Genomic DNA, 12,612 nt, shown 5'->3' on the forward strand with positions numbered 1-12,612 from the left:
CTGGGTACAGATGAACCAGGTAAGGAAATGCCATCAGAGGAGCCGTCTGCACCGGGAGCGGTACATCAGCCACAGCCACAGGGCACCACCACCGGACACCCAGCGGATGTGCAGCAAAAGCACCACACCTCCATCCGGGCACCCAGAGGACAGTGCCCACACAGCCACAGCCGACCAACGCTCCCGGGGCAGAGGGCTCCCTCAGAGGAAACACTGGAAATTCTAAAAATGCAATATGCAAATAATAACATCAGAATAATAAAAACATATATATAAAACTAACTAAAAACTAGTATAATAAGATAATTATAAACATAAATAATAATAAAAATAACTGAATAAATAAGTAAGTAAGTAGAAATCAGCTAAAAGCTAAGCTAAAAAGGTAGGTCTTGAGCCTGCTCTTAAAAACATGAACGTTTTCTGCAGCCCTGAGCTCCTCCGGCAGGTCGTTCCAGAGGCGAGGGCCGTAATACTGGAAAGACGCCTCGCCATAAGTCTTTTTGTTGACTTTAGGAATAACAAGGAGACCTCTGCCAGAGGAGCGAAGGGGCCGTGAAGGTTCATAAGGTAAAAGCAGTTCTGAAAGATAAGAAGGACCAAGACAATTAAGACATTTAAAAACCATTAAAAGAACTTTAAAATGTATGTAATGCGCCCGAGTGAATGAAGGAGCTATCATAGCTCTTGGGGACATTTTAATTTCTGGATATTTGGGAGCTTCCTTTTCTTTCGCATCCGCCGGCATTGCCAAACTACAACCAGCAAATGTGGCGCAAATGCTTGACGTCACCTACAACACCCGCCTCCCCCGCTCGCTGGATGGTAGGTTGAAATTAAACCAATGTAACACGGCCGCTGAGATAAGAGCAGTCACCCATTCACACTCTCAGTTATGCTTCAGCTGGTCTAAGCTAAGGTAAGAACATATCCCAGTGTGTAAAAACAGTGGCCTGTTCCTTTAAAGGCTTTCCACATTTTTGATGCTTGGCTTGATAAGTACATTTTTAGATGCCTTTTTTTTTGTTCTCATTATGTTTGATTGTGGATGTCACATTGTAGATGTCACATTGTGTCTTAAATATTACAATTACTGTACAATTTGATATTTCTCTCATCATTGGCAGTCACTTCACTTTTCCAGGATTCCCAGTTACTCCGAGGCAGTTATGTTTTATGACAGCGGGGCTCGCAGTGCACCGCGCTACATAAGCTCTTCACTCTGCCGTTCTGCCTCATAACATTCCCCTATTGATGCTGCATGTTTTATGTGGAGGAGGTGACAGGCTGAGAACACAGGGCTGAAGCCTGATTTCTCTGTCGATACCACGGCAACTCCGCCAGGAAAGATCGCCCGGCTGACTGATACACATAATTAGCAGTGGTTGTTTTATCGGATCAGCACAAACTTCATCAACTCCTGCAGGCTCCCAGGTTTCCATATCAACAAAAACATGCACAATAGCCTTATCCCCCTGCTAGCTACCACACCCATCTCATTACGACCATCTGAACTTGTTGTATCTGAGAAAGCTTTTCGTTTTTTGTATTCTTTTTTTATGCAAATGAAGGGAATAGAAGCAAGGCATTTGTAAAAGTCATTTCATTCTAATTTGACAGAAGAGACCAAATTCATGGTTTTGCAAATTTGGAGTAAATCCCTGTTGATTGGAGGCGCTTTCAATTCTTAGAAAATGATAAGCCAAATGGATTTTGGCTTTGTTATGGTTGACACGGGGCAGAATTTCAATCAAAAAGTGTTGCCCAGATGCGACAGTAACGCCAAGACCAGCCCAATCACATTGATAATCATTTAATGCCAGGGCCACCTGCAATTTTAGGATTCAACCAATAATGAAAGAAGTGCTCAAAGTTATAGAACATGCTCAATATGAAGCAAAACATCTCTTTAAAAGTTTATTTTTCACAGAATTGAGTGAATTTAATTTATACTCACATGTTTGGGGCTCAGACAGTGAATCAATGGTATGAAAAACATGGGTTGATGGATCAATGTAGGAGAGTCTTCTGGACACTTATGGTGGTGGTGAGGATGAGCCTCAACGAGCAAAGTAGAGATGAGGCCAGGTGGAGGAGGGGCGGAGGAGGGTCGCAGCACGCTGGGACACGGCCGAGGCTGTGAATGAGGGGCTTCACAGCTGGTGCCATTTTAGTCTAAATACAGTCATAATTGTAGAAGCTATTAAAGAGTAATATCCACAAATGTTCATATATTGACATATATTTCAAAATAAATGTCCAGATCCAAAAAATAAAGGTTGCCAGTGTGATAATTGGCAAGTAGTGTAAATTTGGTGCCACTACAGTAAAAAATGTAAAAGATATTGAAGATTATCCATACATTGTCATATTTGAAATTGATATAAACATGTTTGTTAATATACATTTCAAAATAAAGGTCCAGACCTTAAAAATAAAGGTTGTAGTAAGTTGCTTGTATAATAATTGGTAACTGGTGTAAATTTAGTGTCACTACAGTGAAAACTGTAGAAGCTATTGAAGAATAATATCCATAAATTGTTTTATTTTGACATGGATGTCAAAATAAAGGCTGAAAAATGAAGGTTGTTGGAAGTTGCTGGTATAATAATTAAGAGAGGAATCCTGAGCTATGATTGGCTGAAGAAGGAACGCACTGCTGTGGTGATTGGCTGTCATGGAGGCGCAGCTGATTGGATGGTGAGGCGTAGTCGGAGACGAGGCGCTGCAGGTCGATCCAGGCTCAATTTACGCTTAAGCTTCAACAAAATACTAATTCTAAAAAGTCATTAGCAAACTCCCAGCTCCTCTGTTAGCATCATGTTGCCAAGATCCTGGCAGCTCATTAGCCGTTTTAACATGATTTATTTCTGTACCGTCAGTGGCAGAAGGCAACAGACACTTTCGCAAATTGAAAGACAAAATATATACTGACAAAAACGGAGCATTTTTCACACACTTTGTTTGTTTTTAGTTATAAAGCAACAGAGTCAAGGAGGAAAATATTAGCTGGTTAGTTTTCAAATTGAAAATGACATACAACTTTTTCAGTATTGCTACTACTTTTGTCGTTGGTGAAACCGGTTGCATTGCCCATATTTTTCAAGGTAACGGTCGAAAAAGGCACCATGCAAACGATTAGCAATTTAGAGTTTTTAAATGTTGCAATATGATGTTTTTTATATCTGCTCAGTGCACACTGTTAATTAGCAAATTCACACTTCCTAAGTAAGCATCAGCAAAGCCAAGATTAGCCTTATAAAAAAATAAACGTGATAATTAAAACTGCTCATTGAACTTGCATATAATTACATGTTTATGGTAAAGGCCTCTTCAACAACAGTCTATTACATACATCACCATAGCTCCAATTAAAAGCTTGTGTCTATATATAAATGACATGGCATGGTAAGCACGTCCCCGCGGCTAATTACTTTGACCCTGCATTCCCGATGTTGTTGTCATTTTCTCTGCTAATATCATTTAGACGCTGTGGCGGCATAAAGAAGAGACACACACTTGACTCCCTCTAGCCTTTCATCAGCGCTATTGAAGCCTATACATAACAGTTGTTGAGCTCTCACAATGAAAACGCTGCAGACAGCTCATTAATTTCCCCATCACTCGCGTGTCAGGCGAAGGAGGAGGCTGTGTATATAGGAGGATAAACAGACAGCTGGGCCTACACAGGCTGTTGTACTGCGGATCTGACTGCAGATGAGAGGTGGTGTAATGTGGAGGGCTGTCCAAGAGCGAAGCTAAACTAAATAAGAGGTTAACTGAAACTAAGAAGAATTTTTAAGTCGGAATACACCTGAAAAGGTTTGGAATAACTTGCACTTAGCATAAGACATGTCAATATACAGGTAACAGGTCCAAATAAAGGCTTTTTTAATGCTCTTCAAAAGTGGACACATCCAGCATATGGGGCTTAAAGGAACAGGCCAGAGTTTTTCCATGCTGAGATATGTTCTTACCTGAGTTTAGACGAGTTGATGCGTACCTGTCTGGTCTTTACATGTGCACGCATTCACGCAAAAACACCTAGCATGTTGTTAGCATTTAGCCTCCTCTCTTAGGGTGTTATTACGCCTTAGTACTCCTTTTTATCTGATAGGAGATCAACATGTTTTGTTTAACTATAGTTGGATCGTGTAACTACTCACGTAAACGTATTTAAATAGGGAATACGTGGAAGAGCTTGGTCGCTTTTAACTTCACCCGTTTGACCCCATAGAGGAGAGGAGGAGAGGCTAAATGCTAACAACATCTTGTCTTTTTGTGTGACTGAGCGCAGGTGTAAAGACCAGACAGGTACACATCAGCTCATCGAAGCCCAGGTAAGAACATACCTCAGTATGCATAAACCGTGGCCTATCCCTTTAAAATAGTCTTATTGTGGATGTTTAAGCACTGATTTTTTTCATTTTATAATTTGAAATAATGTAAACAATGAAATACAAGCGCGAGAGCTGGTGAAGACCTTGACTGGGGCTCCCCCTGCTGGCTGCTGTAGGCAAAACCTGAAAACTTACTTTCAGTTTCGAGCTACAGCATGGTTTACAGCTTCAGGAGGGCGAGATAAAAACACAAAGAACAGCTGAGAACGGATATAATGTTGGATTATGTGCTTGAAAAATGCTGAGGATAGTTTTGGTTTTTAACAATAAAGAATCCAGGAAGTACAGGATGAAGTGCTGCCACAGAAAAAGTAGAAGAAAGTAGAAGAAATAAATGGTCACATTTGTACAGCGCCTTTCTACCTGCTTTAGGCACTGCTTTACTTCAAGGAACCAGTCACCCAGTCACACTCTCATTCATACACTAGTGTACACAGACGCTGGAGGCAAGGAGGGTGAAGTGTCTTGCCCAAGGACACAACCACAGTGTGCACCTGCGGGATTTGAACCGCTGATCCTTGGATCACAAGACAACCCGCTCTTCTCTCTGCACCACCGTGTAGAAGAAGAAACAGCTAAATTAACCAGTATTAACCCAAAGATTACTCAAACTGTGAATGTAGTGAAATATTATGCCAGGTATGTCTTGGACGCGGGAACATTACATGGTTGAAAGCTCAAAAGTGTTGATTTTTGCATGATATGTCTCCTTCAATGCCTAAATACTATGTGTTTTAATGCCACAAACTCAAATATCTGTGCTTTCTTTATTTCTTAAGAGTTGCAAACATTCCAACTGAGGAATGGGATGGAACATGCGATATCAAAAAGCATTCTTATTTTTTTTGCTATACTCATTTGTTTGTGTGATGAAACAGGTCAATCAGTTTTGCGTGCCTCATACGTGTTGTCCCTATTCCCCTGGGATGAAGCCTCCTCCATTCAAATCCACCCACTTTATTAGCATCCATCATTATTGTCCAGGTGCATTATATATGTAAATCGGGCATTTCGACTCTGCAGCCGTTTTAATAAGATGCCTTCGGGGCTCAGCCGTTTTGTGCTCACCCGTCACTCGCACCTTCACCGAGCCGCCAGACCAACCGCGCTGCGAGCGATGATGGGAGGGCATATTAAAAAGGTCATATTATTTGAAATTCAAGGCATTTTGAAAGCGCCGAGAAGAAGCCATTTATCCAGCAAAGCGCCCGCTTCGTGACAGACGGCAGAAGGAGAGAGAACAGCCTTAATAATCGAATGTAATTTGGTGAAAATGAACTGATGGAATTTGATATTGCGGGAGAATCACGGCACCGCTTTGGTCTTTTAATACCAAATGATTGTGAGAACCACTGCTTGAATCTACACTGTCGTTTGTTACCCATGTCCATAGCGTGTTATCTGTATTACTGCAACTTTATCAGATACTCAAAGACTTACTGCAACTACACCGTCTCAAGCCATTTTAAACCATCCTAAAATGAATGGGGAAAAAAACCTCTCCCCTCTATTGCACTCCAGTTATGGATTTCTGCTCGGATTTGTTGTGAAGTTTGCATCCCTTTCTCTCATTGCCAAGTTTGTGTCAGTCAAAGCCAAGCCTGAGGAGATGCACTTCACAAGACAGGCTGTTGATCTCTCTCTCTCTCTCTCTCTTTCTCTCTGTCTCTGCTCCACTGCTTCCTAGTTTGACCATGAAACCCAATCTAGAGCCTGATAGAGCCCCTGTCAATGCCACGGGCCGACAAAGACGTGCCCCAGCCCCGGCATAAATCAAGCGCCTCGCCCTTCTATTCTCCAAAGCCAACCGCGGGGCCTTACCTTTGGGTGAACCTTCGGGCTAAAAAGCAATTTGTCGGGATCTCATCTGCATTCGAGGGTTTATATGAAGAGAGGAGTGAAGGAGGAGACTGACAACTCCATCCGAGCGTTCAGCGGGAGAGCGTTTAAGAGCGGGACACGGGGGTCGATGGTGGCGAGAGCTTCCCAGTTAAAACAACTGATAGTCTGATGACTGATAGAGATAGTCTACCAGAAAATTCAAAAGTACAACCATATAAGTCGGTAGATTCGCATTTTGAAATCTAAGAGCGGTCGGATAATCATTCTAGAGTCTTCATTTTCTCACTTAAAGGGACAGGCCACAGTTTTTACATATTGAGATATGTTCTTACCTGAGCTTAGACGAGTTGATGCGTACCTGTCTGGTCGTTGTGCGTGCGCTCAGTCACGCACAACGACCAAAGATGTTGTTAGCATTTGGCCTGTCAGGATCCAGTCCTGGATTTGGAGATCTCCGTTTTTGTGCGTTTGGCTGCTCCCTTCTGTGCAGGCTGGCTCCTCCTTTCCTGGGCGGGATGTGGGCATGGCCAGACCTTGGATGGCGGATGGCACACCTGTGTCCCATTCCACCTTCATCAGCAGTGTGTATATAAGCCTGGCTCTTCAATCCCTCGTCGCCAGTTCGTTGTTGCCAAATCATTGTTAGTGACTTTGGCTCAGCGCTAGTGTTGTGCATTTCTCTGTTGTGCTTACACTTACCAGGTGCCATCGCTATTGCCTGCCTGCCTGCCTGCCTACTTACCTGCCTGCCTGCCAACCACTATAATTGAAGATTTTTCACTTACCTTTGTGTGTTCTGTTTTTGCGTCCAGTGAAAGCCGTGACATGGCCTCTCTCAGCATATTCCGATAGCTCCAAAGGGGGTGAAGTTGGAAGCTACCAGGCTCTTCCACGGGTACGCACAAAGACCAGACAGGTACAGTATGTGTCAACTCGTCTAAGCTCAGGTAAGAACATATCTCAGTGTGGAAAAACGGTGGCCTGTTCCTTTAACTGTCAAAAACAAAGTCACATTTGTCATAAGACAAGATCAAATCATAGGCTCATAGTCACGAACTTAGCTTCCTCAGATATAGAGTAAAGCAGTAATTGTAGAGGCTCACCACTTCCAGAGCTCCTTCCATCTGGGCAGACATATGGACTTCTCTGTGCAAAGAAAACACATTCATAGAAACTCCTTTGTGCCCTGTGCATTGAGGAATCAGTCAAATCCTCCAGAATGTGCCATCCACTTCTCTTCTTTTCCCGTTGTTTAGTGCGTACGGCTTTGCGTCTGCAATGATCCGAAACTTACGGCAGTCAATTGTGTTTTACAGGCACGTGGGCAGTTGTGTGCGAGGCATTCGAATGAGCAATTGTGATTAGGAACGCTGATTGTGGTAATTATATTAAAATTGTTTGTTGTTGGCCTCTGCAGTGACTTACTTATTGCTGATCTTGGAAGTGATTTGCTTCGGAAGCAGAGCGGCAGTGTTGTACATTTGTGTTTATAGAAGAGACTTCCTGCTTTTGTAAATAGTTACACATTTTTCCCGTGTTGCTTTTGTTTTGTAAAATGATGGACTCGAGCACACGCAATCTTTTGTTGTATCCAAGCTCAGGAAATCTCTGGTAGCCTTTAACTCGTGTGCCAAAGAGGTAAGCCTCACATTAGAAATCAATGCAGCTGACAGATGACTTTAAAACTGTGTTCCATTGGGGGGATACTGCACAAAGTACACATCAAAACATCCAACACAAGCCGTGGACTCACCGTATGGCAATGAACAAATCAATTGTGAAAGGAGAGTATTTCCATTATGTTCCAGCGAAAAGCACAGTGAAGATAGGCTCAGACAGAAAGAAAGTCTCTAAAGGAATCCATGGCATCAAATAAAAATGAATGCAAAAGACAGAGAGAGAAAGAGAGAGAGAGAAATCTCAAGCGAGGAAGTTGTAAAAGCTTCAAGACCTAAGGAGGACATGGGGCCATTAAAATGAAAAGGAAGGATTCAATCTGGTTGTATATTCCTGTCAAGGCTCCTGAAGGACTTCGATGACACACATATGATAAATCGCTGCTGCAAAAGAAGAGCAGTGGTGACAGGAGAAGCACTGGTCAATGGAAACGCAATCCAACAGTTGTCCAACATAGCATGCAGGCTTATAGGCCAGGCCAGGCAAGGCAAGTTTATTTGTATGGCACATTTCACGCTCAATGAGAAGGAAAAAAGATCCGCACAGCTTGTATGCTCCTAATCAGTTTTCTTTTTTTTCATTTAACATTTTTGTGGATCCTGCACGCTTTTCAGTTTTTGGTGATGTGCGTGTCTGCTTAACCTTTACATTTCATGCACAAGATAACCTAATGTGCCTCACAGTAACACCAAACACACAAACAATACAAAGCAATAAAAACAAAACATATGTATGCATATATTGAAATGAAGTAAAATACAATCAGTTACCATAGGCAGCAGTAAATAAGTGTGTTTTCAGCCTGCACATCGACATAGTCAGAGTTGAGGCCTGTCTCACGTCCTCACTGAGGCTGTTCCACACTTTTGCTGCGTGAAACTGAAACGCAGCCTCACCGTGTTTAGTGGTGACTCAAGGAACCACCAGGAGACCCCTCCCTGAGGATCTCAAGGCCCGAGGCGGTTCATACGGCTGTAACATGTCAGCAATATACTGTACTCTGGTGCCTGACCATGACTTGTTCACAAGCAGGGCTGTTTATAGATCTCTGAGTGACAGGAAGACAGCGCAGAGAGACTTGAGCACTGGACTAATATGGTCGTTTTTCCTGGTTCTTGTCAGGACTCGAGCAGCAACATTTTGAATGTACTGCAGTTGTCTAACAGCTTGTTTAGCGAGGCCAGTGAACAGGTCGACTGGAGACAAACGCATGAATTAGTCTCTCCAAGTCTGGTTTAGACACAATGTTTTGTACTTAATGGAAACAGATAGAGACACTCTGCTATGTTAAGCGTTATCGCAACATTGTAAAAAAGTCTCGAAGAGGCCATGAGATTTGAGTGCGATTTGTTATTAATCTGCCTTTTTCAGATGTTTTTGGTTTGTTGTTTGTTTGGAGAGTGTGACCACTGTCCAAAGCCTTCTCCAGCACATCCCAAAGATTCTCAATGGGGTTCAGATCTGGACTCTGCAGTGGCCGATCCATGTGTAAAAACGATGTCTCAATGAATCACTCTTTCACAATGTGAGCTCGATGAATCCTGGCAGTGTCATCTTGGAATATACCCGTGCCATCAGGGATGTTCAGGTCGCCGGGTGATCTCATAGACCAGACCGTCTACTGCAACTCCCATATCATAACAGTAAGGTAATTCCAGGAAGAGAATCTTTTCTTTCTTCTAAAAGTTGAAATCATTTTCTCACAGTTGTGTCAAAAAGTGGTCGAATTATTGAGCCAAAAGTCCTATGGGAAACTTTGTGCTTTGTGATTTCTTGCAAAAACAGTCCACTCCTATGTAGTGGCCCATGATTATGCCATTAATTTCTAAGAGGCATGAAATACAAACCTTTTTCCACAACTCCAGATAAGACCAAGAGACTTTTTCAGCCAAATCTGCAGCTGAATAAAGTTGAATGAAGGTGATACCTCAGACACTCTCATGTTATCTTGTGACCTTTCTGGACCGCCGATCATGGGGGACTTGCTTGTTATCGAAAAACTCAAAAGTCTTTCTAAGATTCAGCGTGGGTTTCCACTCGTCATTCAGAGTAAAGCCAGGCATTTGACTGATCCCTCTCCAAACACCCACGCATCGATTCCTCCGGACGTCCTGCACCACAATCAATGCACCATCAACAACGTCCAATGTCTTATTCTGATTTTTCTGCTTGTCTGGCTATTTTTTATCAATAAACTCAATCCAGTCACTGAGATTTTATAAAGTCTTCTTTGAAAGTACTGCACACTCAAACCACATCTCATATCCATTGGCAAAGAGTTAAAGAAACCCCCCGTCTGTCTTATTCTGGAGAGCTTGTCCTTGACCGCTGATTTGTCCCCGCAGAGCTGAGGGTTTGGAGGGAATGATCTGTCCGTCGCTCGCTCCTTAGAACCCCCCCTCAGGGCCTCATATACGTCTTACTGCTGTCAGGCCTGACCTTTGTGTTGCTTCCCGCGCTGTGAGTTTGTCGAGCGATCTGATGTGCCATGTTGCTCTGGGAAAGGCCAGTAGTCTCCATGCTAAGGAGAGACCGTGACAGCACACGTCTCACAGGGATCCGGACTGAATTTAAAAGCATGTGAAGGTTGCCAATGGACACAGCCGAATCCATACCTCTCAAAAGAAAGTAGTTGATTGTAAGGAACGTGTGGCTTGGAAGTTGTAGTCAGGAGACTCATACTGCTCCACTGGGTCGGATTTCAAAGTCAGAGGGATGTTACATGCTGTTCATTTCTTTCAGTACGAGTGCAGACAGTTGGAGAAAGTTCCAAAACCCATAGCATAGAAAAATAGAAAGTTTTTTATTTTTGTTTAACAGCAGCTACTGGGTCGATTTGTTTTATATTATCTAGATTACCAACGGTCAGAGTTGTCAAGTGGCCAAACCCACCACAAAAGTATTGGATAAAATGCCCCAATCCCATGATGAATTTTCCTATAATTTTCGGAGCCACTGCGCTCGTCTGATGAGGCTGAACCGCCCTCTTCTCTCTCACAGAGAAGGAGCTCTGATTGCCTGATTTGAGGTTGTCGTTCAAAATAGGGATTTTCACCTGAATAACGAGTTTCAGGCATAAACTTAAAATCAAGAATGATCTACGTGTTCAGTGTGAGAAAACTGAAGCTTGAAAATTGGATGATGTTTCAAATGTGAAGGCAAACATGTAGAGGTCAGAATGGAGTCAATAATGAACTAAATCCATCCATCCATCCATTTTCTCCCACTTTACCCGGGGCCGGGTCGCGGGGGCAGCAGAGATGCCCAGACTTCCACATCCATCAGCTCGGAGACATAGACCCACCAGTGTGCCCTGGGCCTTCCACGAGACCTCTTCCCACTAGGACATGCCTGGTACACCTCGCACAGGAGGAGACCAGGAGGCATCCGAAACAGATGCCCTAGCCACCTCAGCTGCTCCCTTCAACGTGAAAGAGCAGCGACTCAACTCCGAGCTCCTCCCGGACTAAAGAGACAACTAAAGAGAGGCAAAACAGTTTCAGACCATCAGAAAAAGGAACTTAAGGAGCCTGCTCTCCTTTCCTCCCATCTTTAGGAAGAAGGAGGCTATAATTAGTCCAAACTTATCCTGTTACTTGCCGTCCCCCCGATCAGGGAGTTACAGTTATGGTCAGGGGTTAGGGTTATGATTATGGTTTAGAACAGTAAATGTGATGTAAACTGCCTTTCTCTCACACAGATCTTACACATAGTTGTAGAAACTAGAAGGTCTTGGCTTTCAAATGAGGTATCACACTAGCATATAGTCTGTAAGCTCTCCTGTCAATACGTTTGAGATTTGGATATGCATTATTGTCATTAGATTCACAAACCTGCCACATCCTCCTGGCCAACATCATGTATATGTTTCTCCACTTTTGGACACCTTTATGAGGAAATAATTAGACCATAGTCCATATGTGCGTTAAGGTGGCGGTTCAAGGTCATAACCATAGTTAAGGCCATGGAATTTTCAGTTATACTATGGGCTCATTTGAATGTTGTGATGTCACATGAACACAACCTATACCATGGATCCGGCAACCCTGCCATCAGTCCTTCCTCACCTGTTCATGAATTTCCAGCACGCTAAAGACATTATGCCGTCCCAGGACAATGCTGTTGTCTGATGCTCCAGAGACGCGTGTGTGAAAGGCGGACGTCAGACGTGATAACAAGCCAGCGGTGACTGCTTTATTAAGAGGCATTAATCTGTCTCCGAGGCGACTGTACGCAGAGGTCGAAGGTCGGGGTGGTGACCTCCAGTGCTCCGCCTCATCCATCACTGTTAGATGATGTGAGAGAGAAAGAGGTGATCTACATATCAATCATAGCATGCACAAGGCTGGAGCTCCCCCCAGCTATAGGCAATTTATCAAGTACAGTATGTGGATAACAGTGTGGGAGTGGAGAGGAAATCAGTGGAAACATGGTTTTCTTTATGTGGATAGACCAAGAAATTACTGTGATATTAACTATAACTATTGTCTCATGTAAAGCGCTTTGTGACCATGTCTGTGAGAGGCGCTATACAAACAAAGCTCTTCTTCTTCTTCCTTTTGTTGTTCTTTTTCTTCTTCTCCTCCCTCTTCTTCTTCTTCTTCTTCTTCTTCTTCTTCTTCTTTTTCTTCTTTTTCTTCTTCTTCTCCCTTTTCTCCTTCTTCTCCCTTTTCTTCTTCTCCCTTTTCTTCTT

This window comes from Gobius niger (assembly GCF_951799975.1).
Source record: "Gobius niger genome assembly, chromosome: 18".
In the NCBI taxonomy this organism is placed as follows: Eukaryota; Metazoa; Chordata; class Actinopteri; order Gobiiformes; family Gobiidae; genus Gobius; species Gobius niger.